The 17,790-nt window shown below is 47.1% G+C and overlaps 1 protein-coding gene and 1 non-coding gene across 2 annotated transcripts in view; both read right to left on the minus strand.

Moving 5' to 3' along the window:
* Positions 1-356: 356 nt before the first annotated feature.
* LOC132421231 (U6 spliceosomal RNA) lies at positions 357-463 on the minus strand. Its single transcript, XR_009518522.1, has one exon. It is a non-coding gene; the product is annotated as a U6 spliceosomal RNA (small nuclear RNA).
* A 16,940-nt stretch (positions 464-17,403) lies between these two features.
* ITIH5 (inter-alpha-trypsin inhibitor heavy chain 5) overlaps positions 17,404-17,790 on the minus strand; it is a 91,867-nt gene continuing 91,480 nt past the window's right edge. Inside the window, exon 15 of the mRNA XM_060006016.1 lies at positions 17,404-17,646. The gene's annotated coding sequence lies outside the window, so the exon portion shown is untranslated. The remainder of the gene's footprint in view (positions 17,647-17,790) is intronic.

The following is a 17,790-nucleotide window of genomic DNA, read 5'->3' on the forward strand; positions in this document are numbered from 1 at the left end:
TCCAGGGCTCGAACCCATGTCCCCTGCATTGGCAGGCAGATTCTTAGCCACTGCGCCACCAGGGAAGTCCCTCTACGTGTGTCTTTACATTGGATATTTTATGCACGACAGTGTGGTAAACACATGATTTCACTGAAATGTCACTGTCCTGGTTCATGCATACAACTCACATTCCCAGAAACATCCTTTTTTTTTTGTAAGAACACACAACATGGGATCTACCCTCAACGGATTTTTCGTGCACAATACCGTATTGTTAACAGTGTACAGTGTTGTACAGCACAGCCTTAGAAGTTATTCGTCTTGTGTACCCGTTGGCAACAACCATTCTACTATCTGCTTCTATTTTATTTTTTATAAATATGGAATGCTTCATGAACTTGCGTGTCATCCTTGCACAGGGGCCATGCTAATCTTCTCTGTACCGTTCCAGCTTTAGTGTGTGTGCTTCCGAAGAGAGCACTGTTTTAATTTCCTCCCAGAAGGGGGATCATGCAGTATTTGTCCTTCTGTGACTGGCTCATCTCACTTAGAATAATGTTCTCAAGGTTCATCCGTATTGTCACAAGTTACAGGATTTTATTTCCTTTTTTTGAGGCTGAGTAATAGTCCATTGTATGCGTCCATCACACTTTCTTTCTTCATTCATTCATCAGCGGACACTTAGGTTACTCCCATGTCTTGGCTATTGTGAACGATGCTGCAGTGCACATAGGAGAGTGTTGTCTCTCTCCGAGATCTGGAATTTAATTCCTGTGGATATGCGTCCAGAATTGGAATTCTGGGTCATACGGTAGTTCTAGTTCCAATTTTTGGAGGAACCTCCATACCGTTTTCCATAAAGACTGCACTGTAATGCATTCCCACTAACAGTGTGCAAGGGTTCCAAGTTCTCCGTAACCTCACCAATACTTGTTGTCTTTCGCTGCCGTTGTTGTTTTGATCACAGCCACCCTGACACGTATGAGGGGATATGTCACTGTGGTTTCGATTTGCTTTTGACGGTAGTAGATTGGGTTAGTAGCTTGACTCTGGCCACTTATCTGCTCTGATGAGGTCCCCTATATAAAGGGCCTGACATACTGCCCAGTGGACAGGGGATCCATAAAAGCTGATACCTTTCCTTCCCCTGCTACGAAGAACTCAGCAACAAGCACTGGCAGAAAGTAGAGCCTGGAGCTGTGTGCTGGCTCTGACTCTGCTGCCTTGCTTAGGTGACCGTCAGGAAATCATGTGCGAGTTTCCTTCATCTGCTGAGAGGGAGTCATGGCCGGTTTTGCACAGGAATAAGGTGCTTTATTTAACACACTTTGTGATCCCAGAAGAAAAGAGTGCTCAAGACCCCACATTATTTCTCTATTGTTAATAATAAAATAAACGCGTGTCTGATACAGGGACCCACACTTAGCAAATAAGCAGTAAAATGACCCCCCCAAACTATCAGTGTGGTGACACGTCATGTTTTGGCCATCTGGCTTCTATGGGCAGAAGCCCAACTTTTGGCGAATTCGCTTTGAGTGGTGTCTCCCACGTGGAAGTGTCGGAGGGCTTTATTTCTCGGGCCCACATTTCCACAAGCTGAATAGGAATGCTCTGTACTCCCTTTCTCATTTTTCTTTCTCCCCAGGCATCTCCCAAGAGGAGCCTGTTGGGAAGACAGAGTCTTAGGAGAAGATTTAGCCTTGGTCCTTTGTGCTTTTTCAAGTTCAAGTTCTGCAGTCCCGATTTTCAGAGGGAAATAGAAATGGGAGGTAGGGCTGATGGAGAAAGGAGAGGTTTGGACCTCACGGCTCACAGTGTGGTCCAAGGACATGGCCTAGGCCTCCCTTGGGGGCTGCTGGAACACGGAGGATCTCAGGTTCATCCCCCTCCCCACTCAACACCAGGAGCTACAGCTCAGCAAGTTCTCCAGGTGATTCGTAAGTGGTTAATGCTGGAGAAGAAAGGTTAGAAAAGCTCACACAGCCATCTTCAGAACTGTGAAAGAAATCTGTATTTGGCCGAGTCAGAAACAGTTTCAGCACCAAGGAAGACAGAGAATTCCAGATATAAGAGAGCAGTTCTACAGAAAACACTCCATCCTAGAAGCTTCTGGGTTCCTTTAGTTGCAAATCTCCAACAGATTAACCATCTCTCTGGCCCTGGCAGGGGCAGGGGTATGTGGGCAGGAAAAGAAGAAAAGGAGAAAGGTGAAACTATTTTTCCCATTAATTTTAAAGTGATGCATATCTATTACAATATTTTATTTTATTTTATTTGAGCTGCAAGGCATGTGGAATCTTAGTTCCCTGACCAGGGACCCAACCCGTGCCCCCTGCATTGGAAGCACAGGGTCTTAACTGGACTGCCAGGGAAGTTCCTATTACGAAATTTTAAACACTACATATGACCATTAAAGAAATGGACTTTAGAGCTGCCCTCTTCCAAGACTGTATTAATCATATACATTTGGGACTTCCCTGGTGGCACAGTGGTTAAGAATCGCCTGCCAATGCAGAGGACATGGGTTCGAGCCTTGGTCCAGGAAGATCCCACATGCCGCAGAGCAACTAAGCCCGTGGGCCACAGCTACTGAGCCTGCGCTCTAGAGCTCACAAGCCACAACTGCTGAAGCCCGCGCGCCTAGAGCCCGTGCTCCGCAACAAGAGAAACCACTGCTGAGAAGCCCGCCCACCGCAACGAAGAGTAGCCCCTGCTCGGACAACTAGAGAAAGCCTGCACGCAGCAATGAAGACCCAACACAGCCAAAAAAAAAAAAAAAACATATAAAATTGATCAAGAGCACAGACTCTGGAACCAAGCTGCCAGGAACCAGCTGGACTCTGGAACCAGCTCCAGCGCTTACCAGCTGTGTGACCTCCGGCAAATTAATTAACTTGTCTGTGCCTCAGTTTCTGTTGCTGTAAAACGGAGACAATAGCAGAGTTGCTGTGAGGATTCAGTTTTGTTACGTGTAAAGCTCTTCAAACGATGCCTGCACAGAAGTATTTGTGCTAATGACTTTTCACATTTAAAACTTAGATCCCTTTGGCCTCTTAGTGTAAGGAGTGGGTAAGAAATTAAGGAATTCGTTTTTCCCCTAAAGGTTCGCCAGTTATCCAAACATCATTTAGGGACTAATCTCTCTTTCCACGTGTCTTATGGGTGGAACGGTGTCTCCCAAAAAGAGAGGTTGTGGTCCTAACTTCCAGTCCCTCAGAATGTGACCTTCTATGGAAATAGGGTCCTTGAAGAAGTAATTAGTTAGGAGGAGGTCATTTTGCCCCTTGGTTTCAGACTTTTCGTGTCCAGAACTGTGAGACATTAAATTTCTGTTGTTTCAAGTCAAGCATTTACGGTACTTTGTTACAGCAACCCTAGGAAGCAAATACAGTCTTTGGGACCTGTAGTTGTGGAAAGAGATGTTATGGCAGCTGTGACAGCAGAGTCAGAGCAGGAGGAGGCCTCTTTCCACCCTGGACCCCTCCAGGACTCACGAGCGTCTGACGGAAACACCTTTGGGGACTTCCCTGGCGGTCCAGTGGTCAAGACTCCGCGCTTCCAAAGCAGAGGGCGCAGGTTCGATCCCTAGTCGGGGAACTAAGATCCCACATGCCATGCAGTGCAGCCAAAACATAAAAACAAAACAAAAACAAACACAAGAACACCTTGAAGACCAGTACAGCTTCCTTTCCAGGCATGTTCTGCCTCCGTGGCCTTGGGACTAGGATTCCAAATGATCTGGATTACTCCCACCGCCCCTCAGCCAGCTCACAACATAAGTAAAAAGAAGAACACAAAAGTTCAAGTGCTGGGACTTCCCTGGTGGCGCAGTGGTTAAGAATCCTCCTCCTAATGAAGAGGACACGGGTTCGAGCCCGGGTCTGGGAAGATCTCACAAGCCGTGGAGCAACTAAGCTCGTGCACAGCAACTCCTGAGCCTGTGCTCTAGAGCCCGCGAGCCACAACTACTGAGCCCACGTGCTGCAACTACTGAGCCCGTGCTCCACAGCTTCTGAAGCCCGCACGCCTAGAGCCTGTGCTCCGCAACAAGAGAAGCCACCGCAATGAGAAGCCCGCACACCGCAACGAAGAGTAGCCCCCTCTCGCCGCAGCTAGAGAAAGCCTGAGTGCAGCCACGAAGACCCAACACAGCCAAAAGTAAATAAAATAAGTAAATCCAAAAAAAAAAAAGTTCAAGTGTTTTTATGGATTTCCATGCTTCTTAAATATTTAGTAGGAAATATGTATTAATTTTGCTGTAACTAGCAAAAAAGTCTTTGTCTAAAAAAAACAAAAGTTGAAGTCATATTGGAATAGGGCGGGCCCCTTAATCCAGTATATCGGGTGTCCTTAGGAGAAGATGAAAAGACGGAAACGCAGTGAGAAGACAGAAGAAGAGATTGGAGTAATGTTGCCACAAACCAAGGAAACCTGGGCTGCCAGAGGCTGGAAGAGGTGAGGAAGGGTGCTCCCCTGGGGCTTTCAGAGAGAGCATGGCCTCTGACACCGTGATCTCAGACTCCAGACTCCAGAACTGTGAGACAATACATTTTTGCTGTTTGAAGCCACCCCGTTTGTAGTACTCCGTTATGGCGGCCCTGGGAAGGTAAAACAACATATAACGGACACATTTCTTTTGACCTGGTGGCTCATTCCTGTGCCTTAATGAGATATTTTGATAACCTGCAAATCTCAGGAGAAAGAGATCCTGAACATTTTCATGTTTGCCAATAGTTTTTGAGATAAAATTCGACACCTTGATATCCAAAAGGGCAAATCAGTAACTATTATCGGCTGTCGTGAATATTCTCATACTTTTCTGAAAGCCTGAGCCTCCCTGTCGGCCCTACTCCTCACTTCTGGGCCCCCGACATTGAGATCTCCACTGTGACACCTCAAATAGAGTTTAACGTCTCAGCCACCACGTCTCCTTGTATTAATTGAGGAAGGTTTACAAAACTTAGCGGGGTGCTTTTGATGATTCGTGAAGTCCATCCACACGTTGCACTAAAGACTGTATTTGTGCAAAATAAATGACGATATTAATTGCTTTTTAAGGACTGTTGGTGGAATTGGAGAGAGAATGCCAATGCCAGGTTCTATTTCACTTAAGTAAAGAAAATCAGATTAAAATAATGAATGACACTCCAGGAACTATGAGGTTTCCTGGGGGAGCGAATGACTGTCCACAGGGTCTTAGCCTGAGACCCCCTCTGTGGCATAAATAGGGATGCATTTCATAGCAGCTAAGCGTCAGGAAATATGCTTTTAATTATCACTTAAGATGTAACCTGTCAGAGGTCTTAGTATCACTTGTTTTTAATGAGAATTGATTTTCAGATTGCATTACCCAGAAAGCCTAGGATAATGGAAACCCCTGGTTCTTTCCTGAGACCTTTAGTCATCACATGTTTCTTTGTCAATCTTGCTGGCATCGGCAGCCACCAGACATCCGATCCGCCCACATGTGGCCCCGGCAGAGGGGCCGGCTTGTTAGCCTTCAAGTGATTCTGATGAATGAGATTCTACAAAGCTGAGCCTGGCTCATGAGTATCGCTGCAAAGTGGGAGCCCCTGGGAAAACTAAAGAGGGGTTGAATTTTTCACTGTGGTCCACAGGCCGGCCTTGTCGATGCAAGGATGCAGTGCAGAAACAATGTGTTGATGGGAGAAGCATCCCTCTGAGTGATGCCCACCTCTGGCCAGACCTTTCACCGGTTTCCTAACCTTTTCTGAAATGGCCAAGCAAGTCCTGGAAAGGCACGCCAGGTGCAGATGTGCAGAAAGGCAGCGAGAAGAAGGAAAAGATGTCTGGTTGTCCAAGTTTTCCCCAACTTAAGTCATTCCCATACCATATAGCACCTTCCTGTTGTTCTTGCCATAAAGTGGTACTGCCTTTACAATGATTTACTTAATATTTTACCTTAAGCTGACTTGGTAAACTTTGTAAGTTTACTTTGCAAAGAACACTAAAATCGGTACCGAAAACACACTAGTCTTACTGGTTTGGAAGTAAAACTTTTCGGTTATAGATGGATATTGTTGCCTGCTGACGGTTTTGCCTGTGATGGTTGCCTTTGCTAACGAGGATATCTGAGAGGTGTTAAAGGCATAGTAACATGATCTGGGACCTTGTCTTTTTCCTTGTCAGAATCAGAAAAATGGAAAGACGATTGGATGGGGAATAACTTTCTCACTCTTGACACCATATAATTGTTTTTTATGTATAAAACCTAAAAGAATGTTGGCCTGTGTCCCTTTATTTGGGAAATGATGATAGAATCCATGCATGATTACGTGCAGACCAGGTTGGAAGGTGATGTAGAGGGAAATTGGAGGCAGATGGAAAGAAAGGAGACAAAAGAGCAAGAGCAAGCAGGCTCTTGCTTCTCTCCACTATGTGAGAAACATAGTTTTGAAAAAAAAAATGATCAGAGTTAAAATCAGCCCTACTCTCGGTCCCTCTATGTTCTCTCGTCCATTCCATGTGTACTATTTGCCTCCCATGTATCAGCCATGAGGACAAGAATCACTGTCCTGGGGGGGTTGTTTAGTTCCACAGAAAACAGAGAGGTGCGTGGAGAGCTGTAGGGTCTACTAGGAAGTCACCCGAATCAGATTCTGGAGGACCAGGGGTAGCATAGAGGATTCTAGTACCTTGGGAAATGGAAAGTAATCACAATCAAACCAGCACATTTAGGACGATAGAACACAGTGTCACACTGCTTAGGCCCCCTGACCTTCTGGGCCAGGGCACAAGTATTTTTCCCTGCTTCACTATGTATGTTTTGCTGACTATAAAAGAGGAATATCGGCTCTGGACACCAGGTGGCGCTGGTCATTAAAGTTCCAAGGCCCGGAAGTAGAGATGTCTCAGAAGTTAAGCTTTGAATTCACCAAAAATTTCCCTGGTTGGCCTGAAGTGATCCCGTGGGTTCCCCCAGGGTGGGTATTAGTCAGTGGTTACTACTGGGTTCATCCTATCCTTCCAGGTGACTCTCCCCAAGCCACGGCGTGGGCTGGGCCGTCCGTCCTGAACTTGCTGACCATGGTGTTTGTGACAGTGGCCACCAACCTCGTTCTACTCTTCCTAGGCTGGACCATGGTAAGAATTCGAGTGACATTTCTGGCAGTCTTGTGGGTTGGTGTTCAAGGGAGCGGTGAGGTTTGGAGCCAGGATGACGATTAGATCTGGCCACCTCTTGGCTATTCAAGCACTAATTATAGGGATTCAACCTGCCGCTCACATTTGAGCCATTTCTCTGGTCCTCCAGGGGAACATAAACCGGTCCATTTTATGCATTTTGAAGCAGTTTTGACCAAACACATATGAGGGCAGAAAAGAAACCTCAGTAGAGTTCCCTTGAGCCTGGGAGGATTTTGTAGATTTCATGACTTATCTCTGTGATTTCCATTGCCATGAAAAACGGAGAGTTGCCTCTACTCGATTTCAATTCACTGTCCCCAAAGCATCATTCCTTCCTTTGCCATATATAGTTGTGAACTATATGCTTAATGATAATTTTCCTTCACGTTTCCTGACAATGGGGAGAAGCACAAGTTGGCCCCAAGTGTGTGGAAGCTGCCTGAACTGTGTTCACGTCTCTGTGGGAGAAGCCAGGTCACCGTGATGATCATTTCCTGTGAGCGAAAAGCTGTTCTTGGCCGAGGCATGCTTAGAGCTCTGATCGCTGCAGAATGTACCTTCCTCCCCTCTTAACTCATGGGGTCAGACCTTAATAGTGATACTAACTTGTAGGGCTCTTAAAACATTTATTGCCACACTAGTGGTCTCCATCCAAGGTTAAGGAAACCTAGTGGACCCTGTACATAGGAGCTGCCTAAAGGTTTCTAGCTTTGGTGGACAAGACAGGGAATGAGGGACAAGCCTCCTCATTCCTCCCCGAAGGCTTTCTTCCCATGGTTAGTTGCCTAGAATGCTGTCAGCTCACCAGTTCCATGAATGGCATGGATCTAGGAATGTAGAGATTGAGTTATAACCACAGGTTATGGACTGAATTGTGTCCGCACAGAATTTATACGTTGAAGCCCTCACCTCCAATGTGACTGTATCTGAAGTAAAGAAGGAATTAAGGTTAAATGAGGTCATAAGGGTGGAACCCTGATTTAATAGGATTAGTGTCCTTATAAGGGGAGGCATCAGGAAGCTCACCTTTTCTCTCCTCCATATGAAGACACAGCAAGAAGGTGGGCCATCTGCAAGCCAGGAAGTGGGTCCTCACCAGGGACCACATTGGCTGGCACCTGGATCTTGGACTTCTAGCCTCCACAGCTGTGAGAATAAATATCTGTTGGTTAAGCCACCCAGTCTGTGGTATTTTGTTATGGTGGCCAGAGCTGACAAAGACACCATACAACAAAGGAAGTCTCGGCGGTGTGTATGAGAAATAAGTAGGGGTTCATGGAGGCACTAAAACTCCAATTTTAAGAACAAAACCGAGACAGGGGTTCAGTGTCGTCATTTATACAACAGAAAGAGTGCGATCAGGCGGCCCCAACGGCGCAGGTGGCAGGGGTCCTATCCATTCCACTCCTGTCAATTACAGTACGTGTCAGACCGGATTGGTTTCAGCCTTGCAGATTAGTAGACAAAGGGTCAGCTCAGTCCTATCGCTGCATCTTGTTTTTTCCCGCCGGCAGCAGTAGCCTTTGGAACAATGTGTGGGGATAGAGTGTCTGCCGCAGAATTCAGGGCAGGGGTGCAGTATTCATTCCCATCCTTGGAGAGGCACCTTCTAACTCTCTCTCTGGAGTATAGTCCAGGGAATCACACACTTTTCACTCCCAGCAGAGCAGAGAGATAGAAACAAGATGAGGTTTCCTCCACCCCCACGATTGGCACCTTCCCCCAAATCCCGCGAGTCTCATGGCACCAGGCAGACTCATGGCACCAGATGCCAAGTAAACAGAAAAAGATCACTTGGGAGCGAGCTGGCCACTCCTCGGATAAACCGAAGTCTTTGTTGTCTTATTCAGAAAGGCGACTTCAGAACTGGTATCCTAATTACCTAGAGGCATGCGTGATGATTCAAGGCAGGTTGCTTAGTAGAGAAATTCAGTGGCTTGGCGATTTATCGGATACGTAACTATCGTTTTTGACTACTTAGTATATGCCAGATACAGCCCCAGATCCTCTCCATGCATCAGCCCCTTGATTCTTCTCAACCACCGGGAGGCAGTCACTAAGATCTTCCGCATTGCACACGGGACGAAACATGCTTTAGAGGCGTTCGTGGACCTTTCCGAGGCCACGTGGTCAGTCACAGCCCAGGGAGGACCAGATCCTTTACTGCTCACTGAATGTTCTCCACTTGTCACTTGTCTTTCTTGAGGGTCAGATAGACATTCATTGGAGAGGGACAGGGGTCCTTCTGCCTTTGTCACAAGCAGAAAATCCAATAATACAGGACTATGGGGAACCAATGTTTTTCTCAATTTTGGCTAAAGATCCTGAATGTCACTTCAGAGAATACGTGTTCCTGCTGTGTACTGGCACGGCTTACCTAAACTGTCAGAAGAGGTGTTTTATTCCTTGTAGATAATCTCCTGGAAATGGGTCTCTTTTGAAAACATTTTCCCCCCAAAAGGACCCCAAAAAGATTTTAAAAATCAAAAAGAAATTGATTCTTTGTGGTCTTCTCATTTTCCAAGGTGTTCTTTTTTAACAGTGAATGTGTATTATTTGCAATCAGATAACAATTGTGCTTTGTTGGTCATTGAAAATAGAGGGCTTTCAGCCCAACTGCCAGTGGGAGCACAGAGGGGTATTTTGCACTGTGTTCTCTCAAATCTCTCTTTCTCTCTCTCTCTCTCTCTCTCTCTCTCTCTCTCTCTCTCTCTGTCTCTCTCTCTCCCCCGCCGCACCCCCTCCCCTTGGAGAGCGTGCTTCATGGAATGTTCCTTTCAAAGTTCTTCCAACGAGGAGGCTAACGCAATGTCTTCTAGTGAAAGAACAAAGCACTCTCACACACACTATCTCTTGCCAACTACTCACAAGTGAAGCAAAGTCCTTCTCAATAGTTGGTAGCTTAAAATAATAGATGAGAAAGCTGAATATATTTGCAATAATTATAGAAGTAATTTTGGAGTATCTACTACTCAACTCACAGAACCACACCAACCAAGTACCTTCCTCTTTCTTTGAAAAAAATGATGTAAAATTGTTGAAGCAATGGTCTGAACGGTGGTCCGTTTTGATGATTTTGAATTATGACAAATACTAGTCATTTTAAATGGTTTTTGTCTTCCAGGTTTAGCTTCTTGCCATGAGAGAGGTCAAGTGTCTTGGGTGTGTAGATGGGAAAGGGAGGTGACGGACACAGTGTCTGCCTTGGGTCAAAGAAGCGGATCATGTGATCAGTCACGTGATCACCCGAGTGTGTCAATCCCAGCACGCCTTCAGGTCGGAAATGAAATATATGTATATACATATCTAATTTAATATGCTGTATGGTTTATGGATAAACACTTGGGTGACTTATGAAATAACATGGGAGCAGATGTAAAGGATTCATATGGAGAATAAGAGGAGGAGAAGAAGGAGGTGCAAGGGGGGAGGAGGAGAATGACGAGGAGGAAAAGAAAAGAGAAGAGAGAGGAGTTACCCTAACCCATCCTACAGAGAAGCTAGGTATTCCTTTCGAAAATTAAAAAATATATATTTCTGGCTCTGTATTCCATTTGTACTTTTTCTCTTTGCCTCTTGCCTCTCAAGAATCTTTTTGTCGGTACACAGCCCTCTTCTTAAGGATCAAGGCCCCCGCTTTGAGGGGCCTGGGGTCCCCTCTCACCCGCAGATGTTCACCGCCAATCGGCCAAGCTAAACCATGAGTCACAGACATCCTAGGAGCATGTGAACCTCTGGGCCCTGCCCCACTGTCACCCAGCTGTGCCGCTGACTGGGAGCCAGAACGTCCTGGTGCCTGCCTGGGATTTCCCATGGTCATGGGCTTCGCCTTGATGCCCAGCTGGTCTTCCCACTTCACTTTGGAGCCCCTGAGGGTTTTGTTCTTCCGGTTGGAAAGTAAAGGACTCGGGGGGTTTTTTAAAAATTGTGGTAAAGTACATAGAACATAAAATCTACCATTTTAACCATATTTTGTATGTTATTCTTTTAACGTAGTTAGATTCTCTTAGCCAGCGTTGAAGAGTTTTGCATCCATGTTCCTAAAAGTTTTGTCTATAATTTCCTCTCATTAAGCATTTTGTCAGGCTTTTCTATCAATGTTGCACTCACTTTTCTCCCCCACTTTTTTTTTTACTGTGGCAAAACCCATATAGCACTTTGGGTGACAGTGATTTGTCCGTGAGGGTTCATCGATTGTAACAAACATCCCCCTCCGGCGGAAGATGCTGATGGTGGGCAAGGCGGCGGCGGCGTGGGGGGCAGCGAGTCTGTGGGACATCAGGGTACCTTCTCTCTACTTTGCTGTGAACCTAAAATGGCTCTAAAAGTAGTCTATTTTTTAAAGTACCATGAAATTTACCATCTTAATCTCTTTTAAGTGTACAATTCCATGGCACCCAGTACATTCACATTGTTGCGAAGTCCTAACATTTTCCTCTGGCAAATGGGAAACTGTATCCATGAAGCAGCCATTCCCCCTCCCCCTCCCCCACCCCCCGGTAACCACCGTGCTACTTCCTCTTTCTATGATTTTGACTATTTTCCATAGCTCGTATACGTGGACTCAAACAGTATTTGTCTTTTTGTGGCTGGTGTATTTCACTGAGCATAATGCCCTCCAGGTTCATCCATGTTGTAGCCTGTGTCAGGATGCCCTTTTTTTTTTTTTTTTTTCTGTACGCGGGCCTTTCACTGTTGTGGCCTCTCCCGCTGCGGAGCACAGGCTCCGGACGCGCAGGCTCAGCGGCCACGGCTCACGGGCCCAGCCGCTCCGCGGCACGTGGGATCCCCCCGGACCGGGGCACGAACCCGTGTCCCCTGCACCGGCAGGCGAACTCCCAACCACTGCGCCACCAGGGAAGCCCCAGGATGCCCTTTTTAAAGGCTGAATCTTATTCTGCTATATGGATGGACCACATTTTGCTCATCCAGTCATCCACTGCTGGACACTTGGGTTGCTTGCGTCTCTTGTTTATTGTAAATAATGCTTCAAAGTACAAATATCTGTTCTAGTCCCGTTTTGACCATTTTTTAAACACTCTCTCAGCAAATTTCAATTATATGATACAGTGTTATCAGCTATAGGCACCACGTTATACATGAGACCCTCAGACTTTATTCATCTTATAGCTGAAAGTTTGTACCCCTATATCAACCCTTCCCTATACTCCCCCGGCACACCTGCCACCCCAGGCCCTGGCAACCACTTTTCTACTTTCTACGAAATCTTTTTTTTTTGGTCTTTCTTTGTCTGGCTTATTCCACTCAGCATAATGCCCTCCAGGTTCATCCACGTTGTTGCAAATACAAGATTTCCTCCTTGTTCCAGGCTGAATAGTATTCCCGTGTGTGTGTGTGTGTGTGTGTGTACCACATTTTCGTTATCCATTCCTGCACAGACAAACATGTAGGGTCTTTCCATACCTTGGCTCTTGGCTTTTGTGAATAATATGAACATGGGGGGTGGGGGGCTGCACATACCTCTTCGAGATCATAATTTCATGTCCTTCAGACGTATACCCAGAAGTGCGATTGCTGGATCACATGGTGGTTCCATGTTTGGCCACTTTTCAAATGTATAATTCAGTGGCATTAGGCACATTCATATTGCTGTGCACAGAGGCTGAGGCTTCTGGGATCCAGCACACAAGTTTGGGTTCCACCCAGCAGGGAGGACACCCCAATCTCCAGGAGCCATGGCGTGTTTTTTTGTTTTTGTTTTTTTTTGCGGTGCGCGGGCCTCTCACTGCCGTGGCCTCTCCTGTTGCGGAGCACAGGCTCCGGACGCGCAGGCTCAGCGGCCATGGCTCACGGGCCCAGCCGCCCCGCGGCATGTGGGATCTTCCCGGACCGGGGCACGAACCCGTGTCCCCTGCATTGGCAGGTGGACTCTCAACCACTGAGCCACCAGGGAAGCCCCATGGCGTGTTTTTTAGGCGGGCTTCTCACTGTCCTCCGTCCCCAGCCTCTGGTCACCACCACTGCGGTTTCATGGCAGCCCTCCTGAACTCGAGCCCCCCTGCTGCCCCCCTCCCCCTTGCCCCTGCCTGGGGCCCAACAGCAGGGCCCCTCTGGCCATGCACCTTCCCCTGCAGACCCCATTATGTCAGCAAACCAGTGCTGCCAGCCTGACCTGAGCACAGTCAGCCTCTCGCTGACCCCCTGGTGATGCAGAAAGCCCCCTCCCTGGGATCCCAGCAGACGATCTCCCCCACCCCTCCCCGACCCTTCGCTCGTCACGTGATTCTAAAGTTTCCGGGCCTGGAGGGGAACAGGCTGGGTGAGGGGAAAGTGCCTCGGGGTTTATCAGGGTTCATCTGACCGTCTAACAGCAGGCGCCGGGCTGCCAGCATCCCCCACACTTGGATTTCAACCATTTTCTCCACTTGACACCTCTCCGCCCCCTCCACACATAATAAGCCCCATTCTTCCCCAGCAGGGACCGCCCGTGTTGGGACCCCAGGCTCGGCTGAAGCCGCCCGGCTCTTCTCCGCTTTCCCGCCGTCCATTCAGCAGAAACCCTAGCTGCCCAGGCAGAGGGGCGCCCAGGCGCTGGCTTCTGCCAGGGGTGATAACGCAGACCCGGCTGCCCAGACTGTGTGGTCATCGGCGGGTCACTAGGTCTCAGCTTCCACTGTGACCCCAGAAGCCAGAAAGAATGGGCTTGCCTCTCCTGAACTTGCAGGGAGGGCTTGGGAACTGCTTTAGTCCAAATGTGAAAGTCCCGCAGAGGAAAGGAATTGAAGAGCTGGTGGGAGAAAACAACGACAACAATTCTAAGTATTGTGCCTAGAATGAGGCTCTGCTCCCTTAAAGGGACAGTCAGTCGGGAGCAGACGAGGGTAATGAGGGTCACTTAAGGACCCATCCTGGGTGAAGCAGGCTGAAGTCATAGCACTAGGTACTCAGGCTTGACTGCGGTTTGCCACCTGAATACAGCAGCAAGAGCGCTTCTGCTTTGGACAGCTTTAGTAAGGAATTATCCTGAGAGCTAGCTTTTTTTTTTTTTTAAGAGAGAGAGAGATCTCATATTTTAGACGTCCTATTTTGTCAGGTGCTCAGAAGTGCCTGTGACTCCAAAGATGTTGAACATTAAGGGGTTGTGATCTAGCAGAGGGTCATTCTGTACATGCTCTTCTGAAGCTTGGTTTTGAATTTCATGCATGTTACACAGCTTTCTGTATTCCACGTTGTATAATACATAGCTAGCTTTAATAGCTATAAACTGTGGTATTAATGTGCCCTTAATGACTGTCTTCTGATGACCATTTAGGCCATATCTTTTTTTTTCAAGTTGATTCATTTCACTATAATTATTTTTTAAAAATTTATTGAAATAGTTGATTTACAATGTTGTATTAGTTTCAGGTGTACAGCAAAGTGATTCAGTTATATATATACATATATAAATATATATTCTTTTTTTACTTTCTCTTTCATTATAGGTTATTACAAGATACTGAGTAGAGTTCCCTGTGCTCTACAGTAGGTCCTTGTTGGTTATCTGTTTTATATATAGTAGTGTGTACATTTTAATCATTTAAGCCATTTCATAGTGTCTATGTGTTTGTTTTTATTATTACTAGAAAGTGGCAAGTAACATCCTGTACATGTTGCTTTGTGAATTTATGTGAGTTTATGAAATAATTTCATAAAAGTAAAACAAAAGAAAAAACCAGATGTTGTGAACTGTTTAGCTCCCTCTCGGCTCCCTAATGATTGGGAAGTTACGTCCTTACTTCTCCCAGCCCCTCCCGCATTCACTCTTCCTCCAAACAAGACTGCGGTGCCTGGAGCGGAAACACGAGCAAGCAGATCAGAGGTGACAGGACCTAAACTCCCCTGTGGGTCTCAGGCGCTGGGGCGAGGGTGGCCCAGACAAACGGCAGGGAAGAAAGAGGGAGCAGGGGTCGGAAAGTGCACCCACGCTGCATGGGTGCAGAAGCCAGGGCTGTGCCAGCAGGACCTCAGTAGAACCTCAGAATCTGTCACCGGTTCTAAATATGGGCAGCTCGTCCTTCAATTGTGCATGGCTCACGTGATCTGCGGTGACAAAAGGATGGGCGCACGAGGTTGGCAGGGACCCAGGAGACTTGCTTTTCAAGTTATTTTACCTTCGGGCAGTGGGAGCCCTCCCAGCACCTCCCATCCTCCTGTTCTCCAGCCTCTGGGAACTAAGTCTCCTTGGCCTGTGGACCCTGATCTTGGTCTGCGTCGGCTCTTTGCTTTCTTCCACCCCACCAAGCCTGCTCATCGCCTCCGTGGAAACCAGGGCACATCGCCCTAGCACGGCGCTGAGCGTCTGATAGAGAAAAAGGAAAGCTGCTGACGCCTCCACCTCCTCAGCCCGTCTCTCTCTGCCGGGTGCGGCCAGAGGCTCATTAATTACATCAAGAGGCCTTCCCTGGTGGCGCAGTGGTTGAGAGTCCGCCTGCCGATGCAGGGGACACGGGTTCGTGCCCCGGTCTGGGAAGATCCCACATGCCGCGGAGCGGCTGGGCCCGTGAGCCATGGCCGCTGAGCCTGCGCATCCGGAGCCTGTGCTCCGCAACGGGAGAGGCCACAACAGTGAGAGGCCCGCGCACCGCAAAAAAAAAAAAAAAAAAAAATCACATCAAGAGCTGCATTGCCTGTGCCTCTCCCAAGGAACACAAGTGACGTTTAAAAGCCACCAGATGTGCACGTGAGTTCTGTCTCTCTCCATTTCTGTGTATTTAACCGGGTGGGGGGTTGGGACCCCCTTCCCCAGCGGGCTTTCCTTGCCCCAGCTCCCCAGATGTGTTTCTGTGTCCTTTGCACGGAGGGTGATTTGTTTCAGGAAGCTACCGACTAGGAGATGTTTCCTAGGATGTCGTTTCTAAGGAAGAGAGAGAAAGATGAACTTGCCGCAGTCCTGTGTCTCCAGCCCACAGAATTCCCTGCCCAGTTCGAGCCCAGACCAGTGGCAAAAAGCAGTCCAACACACAGATACACTACCAAACGTAAAATAGCTAGCTAGTGGGAAGCAGCTGCATAGCACAGGGAGATCAGCTCAGTGCTTTGTGACCACCTAGAGGGGTGGGATAGGGAGGGTGGGAGGGAGACGCAAGAGGGAAGAGATATGGGAACATATGTATATGTATAGCTGATTCACTTTGTTATAAAGCAGAAACTAACACACCATTGTAAAGCAGTTATACTCCAATAAAGATGTTAAAAAAAAAAAAAGCAGTCCAACATTCAGGGACACGCAAGAGAGCCCCCTTCCCCAGCCTTACTTCTTCGCCCTGTGATGCTCAGCTGATACACACAGGTGGGATCCTGGATCCGGTGTCCAGCAATCACAGCCATCACTGTGGAAGCTGCTTCTATTTTGTCCAAAGCATGCCAGGGTCATGAGAAGAGCAGAGTCCCTGCATCCAGGCTAAGCCAGATGTCAGCTCTGTGATGAGGGCTGGTCATTCCATCTCCCTGAAATTTTAGTTCTTCTATACAATTTATTTTCCTTTCCTTTATAGTGTTTTTATTACGAATAAATAACTTATTATATAAAATACTCTTAGACGTTTTCCCCCCATCCTTACCCGTTCTGTAGGACCCAGATCAAATACCAGTACCGCTTCCACCCAGGCTGAAAGCAGTCTCTTCCTTTTTAAACCCCTTCCCACCCACGTTTTTTTCCTGAACTTTTTAAGGGCACACTGCTGTCTCTGTTTATAAGTAATTACACACAACAGTATCTCCAGGATGGGCTAGGGAGGCCCCTCTATCCCCTCCACGGTGGTTCGCACCCACTCGCTATTAGTCGAATGAATGAATAAATGAATGTACTTGTTTTGAAGCATTTTCTCTTCTGGGAAATTTGCACTGAACAATTCAAAATGTTCCTGTCCTTCAATCGTATACAAAGTTTTATCCTATGTTTTCATCACAAGGTCTCAAAGTGTTATTTAGTTTTCCAGGCCGATGAAGAGATCAAAAGGATATGTACTTGCCTCCAAGTTAGACAGGAGAACTTTTAGTTTCTAGAATACTCCTGGACTCTAGCCTTCTTCAAAAGCAAATACACTTTATGTTGGAGCTGAGCCTTCAGACATACTGTTTCTGCATTCCCCAGGAAAGGTCTGTTTCTTTTGTAACATGCTGTAACACTTAGAGAGCTTATGTTACTTTCATGGAGGCAAGAGCCTAGTGATTGAACAGACTTCCAGTAGGAAATGTCCCAGATGGGACAACGGTACAGGTCTCCCCTACAGACATTCATTCACGCTCAAGTATCTGCAGTATTGTATTTTCTACATTGCCTCTATACATTTCAAATAAAATTTATTCATTTCAAAAAAGCACACTAGGGCTTCCCTGGTGGCGCAGTGGTTGAGAGTCCACCTGCCGATGCAGGGAACATGGGTTCGTGCCCCGGTCCGGGAAGATCCCACATGCCGTGGAGCGGCTGGGCCCATGAGCCATGGCCACTGAGCCTGCGCGTCCGGAGCCTGTGCTCCGCAATGGGAGAGGCCACAACAGTGAGAGACTCGCGTACTGAAAAAAAAAAAAAAAAAAAGCACACTAAAATGTATTTACAATGCATTTCATACTTGTAGTACAATGAAGTGATTTAATTGACACATCGATAAACTTAGGACCTGTGATTTTCTTCTTATATAACCAGAAATTCCCAGTGAG

Source organism: Delphinus delphis, chromosome 2 (genome assembly GCF_949987515.2).
Source record: "Delphinus delphis chromosome 2, mDelDel1.2, whole genome shotgun sequence".
Classification (NCBI taxonomy): Eukaryota; Metazoa; Chordata; class Mammalia; order Artiodactyla; family Delphinidae; genus Delphinus; species Delphinus delphis.